At 44.2% G+C, this 12,001-nt stretch overlaps 1 pseudogene; it reads left to right on the forward strand.

Moving 5' to 3' along the window:
* Window positions 1–10,729, forward strand: part of LOC118920340 (zinc finger protein interacting with ribonucleoprotein K-like) — a 122,058-nt pseudogene extending 111,329 nt beyond the window's left edge.
* The last annotated feature ends 1,272 nt before the right edge of the window (window positions 10,730–12,001 follow it).

The following is a 12,001-nucleotide window of genomic DNA, read 5'->3' on the forward strand; positions in this document are numbered from 1 at the left end:
GGAGGGAACCGCGGACTCGGGGGACGCGGCTGGGGATTCAGCCCCGCGGCACGCCCATGGAGGCCCTGTCGAGGTGCCGTGGTCCCCGGAGCCCAGGGGCCTCCGTGCCCAGCGCGGCCGCCTCCCTCCCCGCGTCGCCCAGCCCACGCTGTCCCCCATCACCCGCGGCCGCCGATCTCAGAGGCTCTGCTGCCCCAAAGCCAGTCGGCTCGCGGAGGACAGGAACGATCCAGGGTCCCTCGCGTAAAGGGGAGCAGTGGGACCCGGGTGTGACTCGAGATGTCAGCATCACTGGTCATCAGTGAAATTCAACTCAAAACCACAGTGAGATACCAACCCACATGTACCAGGATGACATTTTCAAAAGGGAAAATGACAAGTATTGCTGAGGATTTGGAGAAGATGAAACCCCCGTATGCTTTTTTTGTTAATGTCAAACGGCCCAGTGTGATACGCAGTGGAGCAGCATGGAACGGTTTAGCAGCTCGTGAAAACATTTACCACGGATATGTCATCTGACCAAGCAACTCCATTCCTGGGCGTAAACACCCCAAAATTGAAATCGGACTCAAACGCACGCTTGTACATGTTCAAAGCAGCATTAAGCAGAACACCCAAAAAGTGGAAACAGCCAAGTGTCTGTCAATAGACAAATAGAAAAGCAGTATGTGGCATGCCCAATCACCGGACTGTTATTCAGCCATAAGAAGCAATAAGCTCTCACGTGTATCACAGATGGACGGACCTTGAAACATTGTGCTAAGAGGTGCAAGCCAGACACAGAAGAATAGATCTTGTAGGGTCCCTCTTGTAAGAAATAGCTAGAATAAGCAAACCCATAAAGACAGGCAGTAGGTCAGAAGCTGCTAGGGGCTGGAGTGAGGGGCACATGGGGAGTTACTGACTAACGTTTACACAGTTTATGTTTGCGTTCCTAATTAGTTTTGCAAATAGATAGTGGGGGTAGATTGTTCAACATTGCAGATTTACCTAATGCTACTGAATTGTACACTTAAAATTATAAAAATGACAAATACAATATTACATAAAATTTTACTCATATACATATATATATATACACACAGAGTCACACCAAAAATACCCAAACTGAGTTTTCCCCAGATTCCGAAACTGAAAGCTATTTCAAAATGTCGTGAACTTTTCCACTGATGTAGCTAAAACAATGTAATCTTTCCATAAACACGTACATATTCAACACATTCCTATTAGGATTGTGATTTCCAGGACCTAACTACTCAATTTTACATAGAATAATAAACTTATACCAAGACTGAAAATTATTAGTCTGTTAAATATTAACAGATGAGAGAAATGATTAAACTTCCTGGGGAGAACAGTCTTATGGTCACAATCAAGTTAGGAAAAATATTTTCCTCGTCTGGCAAGTAAGCAAAGGCGAGAGACGCGAGCATCCCTGCAAATGAGCACAAAGGGGCTGAACGCTGGGAAGCACGAAGGAAAAGGCAGAGAGGTGCGCGCCAGCCCCCGGCCTGGAGCAGCAGAGCGGGCCATCCTCTCGGACGACAGAAGGACAGTGAGGGGGAGGCGGGGTGGGGGGTGGGTGCTCGCAGGGCCGCGGGGGCACGATAATTAGCCGAACTCAAGTAATTCTCCTCCTGGAAGGGGCTCCCCCGGCTTTAAATGCTTTTCTTTCTACCTTAAAGCAGGTTTGAGGGTTCAGCTGTACTCTGCACTTCCACGTACTCAGAACCCGTGGCTGAACCTGGGGCTGGAATCCCTGCGTGGGCCCCAAAGGTCGTGGGATATGGGCACGGAAGCAGCCTCCGAAGTCTGCACGGGGACACCAGGGTGTCGGCTGAGAGCAGCTGTGCGAGGGCGGGGCGAAGCGCGTCAATGGGCACCCACGACAGGGCGGTTGGGCGTTCGGACCAGAGGGGCGGGAGGGACTCCCCGCGCCAGAGGCTGTGGTCATGGAGGCTCTGCGCCCTGACGGGGATCGAGTCCGAGATGAACGCGGCGTCGGGCTCGATGTGACGACGGCTGGGAGGCGACCGGGGAGGGGTCGTCCCACCGCATAGCGGCCGGTCTGAGCGTCAGCGGCGACGGGTAGCGCGCGTGCCCGGGTCTCGTCACGTGCAGCCGGCACTTGGGTGCCCGCCGCGCCCACAGAGTCCGACGGCGGCGTCCGGCTGAGGGACCGGCTCTGGTGAGGCTCCTCCTCCGGGCCCTCGGCGCCCTTACCCCGTTTACCCTGCCCAGACCCTAAGGCCCCGAGGGCGGGGCGCCTGCTGACGTGTATCCAGCCCCGATCCCAGTGTCCAGAGCAGCGGGGCGGCCAGGGGTGGGCCCCCCGTATCTGAAAGGCGTTGTGACGAGGAGCGGAAGTGTTACAGGCAGAAGGACAGTTTGGGAAGTCAGAGGAGCGACCGGCCCGGAGCAACTGCCTCTGGAATAGCAAGGCGAGGCTATTAAGGTTTTAACTTCATTCTCAGGACATCGGAAGTCACCGAGGGTTGTGAAAAGAAGGGGTGCATGACCTGAGTTAGGCTTCTCAAAGTTTTCCAAAAGTTGTTCATAGTTGGGACAGACTGGAAAGGGGGTGATAACACTGAGGCGAAGGGAGATTGAGTCCTTGTCCGGGGCCACACAGCTGTAAGACTCAGCAGACGACTGAGGTTCAGAAATAATGCTGCCATCCCAGGTCACCTGGCTCCAGGGCTGGTCAGGGAGGCCTGAGCCTATGAAGCCCGTTCATGTTCCGTCCCTCTAATGACCTCCGTCTTTCCACAGATTCCCATGAGTACAGCGACACTTATGGACTGTACACAGGTGAGTGGAGGATATTTACCAGGCCCTCAGTGGGCCTGGCCCCACCCTTTCTCTCTGAGATTGTGTTTAGGGACTCTCTGACTGTCACTCTTGCAGTCCATGAGCCTGGAGTCTGTAGAAACCTAAACCCAGGGTTGGAAATCCAGGCTGGAGTGTATATGATTCCTATTGCTGTCAACCAATTCAATTAAGTGTAAGATTGTTCCAGACATAGAAAACAGAATGTGTTATTTGTAGGAGGCAGGGCTGAGATTTTTCAGGGAATTCCAGTATCTATAACAGGTGTGACTGTGGGTCATATTAAGAGGGGGCTTCTGGTCATCATGACATTAGTATTAGCAGCCCAGCAAGGGAAAGGGGCGGACTGGGACTGGGTGTCTTGCCTGGGCACCTGGGAGGGGTGGGTGGCATCCCCAACACAGCCGAGGGAGAGAAGTGGCTGTGGGGAGGTTGTGGGAAAGCGGATGGTCTGGCAGGTGTCCAAGGCTTCCCTGGAAAGCATGAGGGGAATGTGGAAACCCAGGGGTAATTGAGACAAGATGACACTGAAGCCCAGACTGGTGCTTATTCACATCTGGGGGTCACCAGGATTTTGTCGTGACTTCTGAGGTGTGTTGGGTGTTCCAGTCAGGCTGGTACATTAGCACAGGCACAAGTCAGCATCTGGGCGAGTCCCTGGGCCTGAGGTGGAGGAGCTCTGGGGCCGGTCTTTGAATGGTGATCAGATGGAGACAGGAAGACACTGGTGGGGGACAGCAGGTGTGGCACACGTGAAAGAGAGCCAAGGGGGTCTCAGGGGGGAACTTTGAGGACATGGCCATTTCCTTATCCTGGGAGGAGTGGGGGCTCCTTGCTGAGGCCCAGAGGCTCCTGTACCGCGAGGTGATGCTGGAGAAGTTGGCACTTATGGCCTCGCTGGGTAAGGCCCTCACCTCACTCCAGCACCTGGTCTCTTTCTATTCTTTAATTCCCAGGGCAACTCTGCCCTTTCCATAGCGAGACCATGGGTTCTGCTGTCTTCCTCACATCCTTGCAGATGTGCTGCGGGGGCAGCGCTGAGCTGTGTTCACCACCTGAAAAAGCCCTGAGTCCTGTCATTCCAAACATGCTGGGAAGGTCCTGGGCCCCAGAAGTTTTGCTGTTAGCCTGACGCATCCCACCTGGTTTGACTTCCCCCTAGCAGGATGCATGTGTCCAGGTCTGTGGCACCTTGTGTTCCAACCGATTGAGTCGGTTATTGTAATAATACGGGTAATGGATATGGGGTCCTAATGAATGGCACCACAGCATTAAGGTTGTAGTAACTAGCCAGAAGGCACCTCTTAATTTTTCCAGGTTTGAAAACAGGCACAATTGGGCTATAGAACAAAGAAGCGGTGAGGATCATCATCCTATATTTATTAGATGTTATAGAATAAGTTTTAATCCTTGATGGCCCTGTTTTAACTTAGATCAGGTCATGTAAACAATTTTAATTTGAGGGTCTGTGGTGTTCCATTTTATTTAGTCAATTTGTGCCAAAGACAGTGTGAATTTAAATTTATTTTTCATCCTATTAGACCATCTGGGTCCCAGGCACACCCATTCTTCTCTGATCTGTATTTAGTCACCTTCCTGAGAGTGTAGGGGTGGAGAGTGTGTGGGCAGTGGGATCTGCAGATATAATTTGAGCCTTGGTAATGATTAGGTTTATGAAGGTTGGCTATTAGTGCTGTTTTGTAAATGTTAAAAGGTATTTAGTCATTTATTTCTGTTTATACCTCTTTAGTGATAAATGATTGACATGTAAAAAGCTGTGCATATTTTTTGGATACAACTTGATGGGCCTGGGGTAAGTTTACACAAAGGAAGGGAGCGACACACAGCAGCAATTCACCAGAGAATTCCGCTTTATTGGGGAAAGGTGCTGGGTTATATAGGAAGGGGCATGGGATGATTGTGGTGTTACTTCTACGGGGCTGGTGGCTATTGGCTAGGTGCTGGGACTGGGAGTGGGGAGAGAGGTGATTGGGCTTCAGGTGGCGCTGTCGGGAACTGAGGACCCGGAAGAGAAGCCGGAAGTTCGCCATCTTACTGGTGGGGGCCCTTCATATACACCCATAAAACCATCACCAACCATCAAGGCCATAGACACATCTCTCACTTCCCAAAGTTTCTTCTCACTCCTTTATTATTATTATGACCGTTACTATGTGTGTGTGTGTGTTTGCATGTGCTAAGGACACTTAACATTCCCTCTTAGCAAATTTCATGTGTACAGTAGTTTCCCCCACCATTCATAGTTTTGCTTTCTGTGGTTTCAGTTACCCGTGATCAACTGCAGTTTTGAAGTAGATGATCCTCCTCTGACCTACTATTAGAAGGTCAGTAGTAGCCCAATACTACCCCATAATGCTTATGTCATTCCCCTCACTTCATCTCATCACGTAGGCATTTTATCATCTCATCACAAGAAGGGTGAGTATAGTACAGTAAGATATTGTGAGAGCGAGAGAGCACATCCACAGAACTTTTTTACAGTATATTGTTATAATACATTGTATTGTATTTTATTACTAATTGTCAATCCCTATCTTAGCCTAATTTATAAATTAAACTTTATCATTAATATGTACTTACAGGGAAAAGACGTAGTGTATGTAGGGTTCGTTACTATCTGTGGTTTCAGACATTGTATCCACTAGGAGCCTTGGAACATGTCCCCTGCAGATAAGGGGGACTACTATACTTTACAGTATTGTCAGCTGTAGACACTGCTCTCTAATACATCTCAGGAACTTATTCATCTTGCTAACTGAAACTTTGTACTCTTCAGCCATCACTTCCCCTTTTACCTAGCCTTTGCAAACACTCCTTGTCAAAGATCAGTTGACCATGTATTTGTGGGTTTATTTCTGGGCTCTCTGTTCTGCTCTGTTGGTCTATGTGCTTTTATGCCAGTGCCATGCCGTTTTGATTACTGTAGCTTTGTAATATAATTCAAAACCAGTAGATGTGATGCCTGAAGCTTTGTTCTTGTTCAAGAATGCCTTGGTTATTCAGTGTCTTTCATGGTTCCATATAAATTTTAGGATCGTTTTATTCTGCTTCTGTGAAAAATGCCTTTGGAACTTTGAACATGATTACACTGGATCTGTAGATTGCTTCAGGTAGCATTGACATTTTAATAGTAATTCTTCAAATCCATGAACAGAGAATATATTTTCATTTATTAATGTCTTTTTTAATTTCTTTATCAACATTTTATGGTTTTCAGTGTAGGGATTCTTTACCTCCTTGGTTAAATTTATTCCTTAACAGTTATTATTTTTGATGCTGTTTTAAAAGGGATTGATTCTTAATTTCTTTTTTGCATAGTCCATTGTTAGTGTATAGAAGAGCAACTGACTTTTGTGTGTTGATTTTGTATCCTGCAACTTGACCGAATTCATTTATTTTAACAGGTTTTTGGTGTAGTCTTTTTTTTTTTTTTTAGATAATTATTTTTTTATTGAAGGGTAGTTGACACACAGTATTACATTACATTAGTTTCAGGTGTACAACATAGTGATTCAACATTTATATACATGACAATTCTAGGTACCAGCTATCACCATAGCAGGCTGTTACAATATCTTGACTATATTCATTACATCCCGGTTACTAATTATTTTACCATTGGAAGTGTATACTTTTTTTGTGGGGGGGGCATCTCTCATATTTATTGATCAAATGGTTAACAACAATAAAATTCTCTATAGGGGAGTCAATGCTCAATGCACAATCATTAATCCACCCCAAGCCTAATTTTCATCAGTCTCCAATCTTCTGAGGCATAACAAACAAGTTCTTACATGGAGAACAAATTCTTACATAGTGAATAAGTTCTTACATGATGAACAGTACAAGGGCAGCCATCACAGAAACCTTCGGTTTTGCTCATGCATTGTGAACTATAAAGAGTCAGTTCCAATATGAATACTCATTTGGTTTTTATACTTGACTTATATGTGGATACCACATTTCTCTCTTTATAATTATTATTTTTAATAAAATGCTGAAGTGGTTGGTAGATACAAGATAAAGGTAGAAAACATAGTTTAGTGTTGTAAGAGAGCAAATGTAGATGATCAGGTGTGTGCCTGTAGACTATGTGTTAATCCAAGCTAGACAAGGGCAATAAAACATCCACGTATGCAGAAGATTTCTCTCAGAACGGGGGGGGGTGAGGTTCTAAGCCTCACCTCTGTTGATCCCCAATTTCTCACCTGATGACCCCCCTGCGACTGTGCCTGTCTTAGGTTGTTCCTCCCTTGAGGAATCTTACCCGTCTCTGGCTAACCAGTCATCTTCCGGGGCCATACAGGGAAATGTGAAGTTGGTAAGTGAGAGAGAAGCCTTATTGTTTTTAGTGTAGTCTTTAGGGTTTTCTGTATATGACATTATGTCATCCACAAACAGAGACAATTTTACTTCTTCCTTTCTGATTCAGGTACCTTTCATTTATTTTTCTTGCCTGATTCCTCTGGCGAGGACTTCCAGTACTGTGTTGACCAGAGGTGGCAAGAGTAGTTATCCTGACTTGTTCCTGATCTTAGTGAAATACTTTCAGCTTTTCACCATTGAGTATGATGTTGGTTGTGGGCTTGTCATACTTGGGCTCATGTTCAAGTATATTCCTTATATACCTAATTTGTGGTCTATTTTTTAATCAAAAAAAGATATTGAATTTTGTCACATGATTTTTCTGTATATACTTCGTAATCATATGATTTTACCCTGCATTCTGTTATTGTGCACCACATTTATTGACTTGCATTTGTTGAACTACCTTTTCATCCCATGGATAAATCTCAGTTGGACATGGTGTGTGGTCCTTTTAGTGTGCTTCTGAATTTGGTTTACGAGTCTTTCAATGAGGATTTTGCATTCTATGTTCATCAGGGATTTGGGCCTGTAATTTTCTTTGTTGTATTTTCCTTATCTGGCCTTGGTGTGTGGGTAATGCTGACCTTGTAAAATGAATTTGCATGTGTTCACCCCCCCAGTTTTTTGAAAGAATGTGAGGAGGATTGACATTATATGTTTCATGGAATTCATCAGGGAAGCCATCGTATCTTGGGATTTTCTTTTCTGGGTTTTTTTTTTTTTATTACTGATGCAGTGTCGTTACTTGTTATTGATCTGTTCATATTTTCTACTTCTTCATGATTAAGTTCTGGTAGGTAGTATGTTTCTATGAATCTATCCATTTCTTCAGGGTTATGGAACTTATTGATGTATAATTGCCCATAGTAGTCTCTTATGATCCTTGTATTTCTGTGGTATAAATGATATGTCTGCTCTTTCAATTATAGTTTTATTTATTTTAGTCTTTTTAAAATTAGTCTACGTGAAGGTTTGTCAATTTAATCTTTTTCCAAAAAATCTCTAAATTTTGATCTTCTCTATTGTTTTTCTAGTCTATTTTATTTCCAGTTTAATCTTTATTATTTCCATCCTTTTGCTAACATTGTACTTAAGTTTTTTGAGGGTTTTTCTTTTTTTAAATTAAAGTACCACTGATATACAATCTCATGAAGGTTTCACATGAACAACATTGCTTTTTCAACATTCACCCATATTATCAAGTCCTCGCCTCCCCATTGCAGTTACTGACTATCAGCGTAGTGAGGTGCTGCAGAGTCATTACATTCTTCTCCATGCTCTACTGCCTTCCCAGTGACCTACCTTTATTATGATTGTGAATTATAGTGCCCCTTAATCCCCTTCTCCCTCCCTCCCCACCTACGCACCCTCCCCATCCCTTTCCCTTTGGTAACCACCAGTACCTTCTCAGAGTCTGTGAGTCTGCTGCTGCTTTGTTCCTTCAGTTTTGCTTTGTTTTTATACTGACATTGGATTTAGTTTGTTCTTTTTTAGTTCCTTGAGTACGGAAGGTAGTTGTGTTCATTTAAGAGCTTTCACTTTTTCTTAATGTAGATAAGTATCTGCTATAACCTTCCCTCTTAGAACCATTCTTGCTGTATTCCATAAGTTTTGGTATATTGTATTATCATTTTCATTTGTCTCAAGACTTTTTTTATTTCCCTTTTGGTTTCATTCTGACCCATTGGTTGTTGAAGAATGTGTGGTTTAAATTCCACATATTTGTGAATTTCCCAATTCTTCTCATGTTATTAATTTCTACTTTCATCAAACTTTGCTCAGAAAATATACTTGATATGATGGTAGTTTTCTTAAATTTGTTAAGACTTGTTTTGTAGCATACTATATGACCTATCCTGGAGAATTCTCCCTGAACTCTTGAGTAGTGTATTGTGCTGCTGTTCCACAAAACTAACAATATCTCTGTTATTTCCATTGGTCTATAGTGTTGCTCAAGTCAGTGTCTCCTCAGCCATCAAGTTAAGATGCCCAAACATTGTGTTACACAAAATTATAGAAAAAAATGATTAATACTCTTCTACCATAGTCAGCATGATTCACAGTATTTCTATTCTTTCAGTTTGTTGGCATGCAATAGAGAATGAAGAGACACCTTTCGAACAGAGTGTGTCTATACAAGCTTTGTCATAGGTCGGGATTCCGAAGGTAGGTCTATCCATCCGGAACACTCACCCCTGTGAGAAGTGTGTCCCAATCCTGAAAGACATTTTGCACCTCTGTAATCTACCTGGGCAAAACGCATATGTGGTTGAGGCATATAAAAATCTAAACCAGCTTCAGAAGCATTACAGCCCAGAGAAAAGAAATGTGGACAGGCCCTCCTTTGTAAAGAGCTGCATATTCCGTGTGTCAGGAAATCCCCTCACCTGTAGGAAGGTTGAAAAGGAGTTCCCAAACACACTGAGTCTTCTCCAGCACCAGGTCATTCCCAATGATGATAAGCTAAACAAAAGCACCAAGTGTGCAGTGATCTTTCATGGTGGAAAAAGTCATTGCAAGTCATGTGAATATGGGAAAGCTTCTAGTCACAAACACAATTTTGTTTATCATCTGAGAGTCTCCACTATAAAAAGGGCTTATGAATCTAGCAAATATGGGAAAGCCTTCCGCAGTAAATACTCACTTGTTCAACTTCAAAGAGTCCGCACTGGAGAAAGACTTTATGAGTGCAGTGAATGTGCGGTTTTTTAGGCAAAGAGCCACTCTCATTATACACCAGAGACTTCACACTGGAGAAAAGCCTTATAAGTGTGGTGACTGTGGGAAATCCTTTAGCCAATGCTCCAACCTTATTGAACACTGCAGAATTCACAGTGGAGAAAGGCCTTCTGAGTGTGAAGAATGTGGGAAAGCCTTTGGGTGCAAATCCAATCTTGTGCAACACCAGAGAACTGACACTGGAGAAAAGCCTTATGAGTGTACTGAATGTGGAAAATTCTTTAGACAAAGCTTCACCCTCATTCAACACCGGAGAATTCATACCACAGCAAGGCCTTATGTGTGTATGCAGTGTTCAAAATCCTTTAGCCAAAGAGCCACCCTCATTAGACACCGGAGAGTTCACACTAGTGAAAGGCTTTATGAGTATGGAGAATGTGGGAAAGCCTTTGGATCCAAGTCTAAGCTCGATCGACATAACAGAAGTCACACTAGAGAAAGGCCTTATGAATGTGCTGAATGTGGGAAGTCTTTTAATAAAGCTATCGCCTTGTTGAACACCAGCGAATTCACAGTAGCATAAGACCTTTTGAATGTGGCCAGTGTGGGAAATGCTTTAGCAGGAGACCCAGCTTCACTAAACACCAAAGGATTCACACCAGAGAAAGGCCTTATAAGTGTGGTGAATGTGGGAAATCCTTTAGTAGGAGCACCAGCCTTATTCAGCACTGCGGTATTCACACAGGAGCAAACCTTATGAGTGTGGCCAATGTGGAAAATGTTTTAGGCAAAAGTCTGTCCTCATTCAACATCAGGTAGTTCACACTGCAGAAAGGCCTTATGAATGCATGAAATGTGGCAAATCCTTTAGCCAACGTTCCAGTCTTAACTTCCATGAAATTCCAAAAATTTCACACCGTGGAGAGGCCCCATGAATGCATGAAATACAGGAAATCTTTCACTCCAGTGTCTCATGTTTCAGACCAGAATGTCCAAACTTGAGAAGAGTCTTAGATTTTAGGAAATGTCCTGTCTTCTTGTTCACTTACGACAGCTCTACACAGCTTCTATGAGGGAGCCATCTACCTGAAGTGGAGCCTCATACTTCAAAAAACATCTGGAGCGATGAAGTTACCCATGTGTTCCAGGCATATGTGAGGCTTCCAGGAGCTGTATTGCACATTATGAACCCCACAGGGCTCTTGCCAAGCTTCTGTCAGTGCCAGTCTTGCTGGTAGAAGCTATCTCACCTCAACCACTTTGCATAGTGTGCATCAGTCACCCTGATGTGCTAAGGCAAGGCAGACATCTGTGTTCTCAACCAGTCCCTGGTGGAAATCTTGAGTAGTCTGTGACCTATGAGTAATTTCCCTTTTCTTATTAAGAACAAATATGATCCAGTTTGGGCTACAAGTGGGCTCTGCTAGAGGCTTTCCCGGAGGGCATTCTGCAAGGAAATTGGAAATTGTTGATTTCACATAGCTCTTGTAGTTGATTTTTTAGCCTCCAAGTCACCAACTGGTAACTGTGTGCCTCACATCACTCTTGCCTCATGTAGTAAAAATGTCTTATTTAATCTACCTTTAATCTTGAGGGTGGTATTTACTGTTTTAGGTGGGCAAAAAACATAACTGGGCTCTGTTTATATGAAGGGATAGACAGCTGTTGTGGGGGCCCCATCTTTGCACATTAGCAGGAGCTGCATGACAGCTCTCATTCCAGTTTTGGCCTAATTTGCATTGCTGCCTAAGACCTAGGATGGTTCTAATTTGTGGCCTGGATGCCTCCATATGTTGTGAGACCAAAGGTCACCCTTAGGAGATGTCACTTGTTTTGGCACGCTCTAGCACCTTTGGGAATGTCATGAACTTGTTATCTTGTTCCCAGAGAGTGTCACATAAAGCCCAGTACTGGAGGGGAAGGTTTTCACCAGGGCCTACAAAGGAGCCAAGTGTTCAGATGGTCATAATTCTGTAGAGTGATATTGCCCTTCATAGTATGAGAGCCAGGTTTCAACTATAATTGTTACTGGAATCGTGGGTGTGATTAGTAAACAGTAGAGGAGCCTGCAGCAAATTAGATGAGATGTGCCTCTTCTGAGAGT

This window comes from Manis pentadactyla (genome assembly GCF_030020395.1).
Source record: "Manis pentadactyla isolate mManPen7 chromosome 15 unlocalized genomic scaffold, mManPen7.hap1 SUPER_15_unloc_1, whole genome shotgun sequence".
NCBI classification, from domain to species: domain Eukaryota; kingdom Metazoa; phylum Chordata; class Mammalia; order Pholidota; family Manidae; genus Manis; species Manis pentadactyla.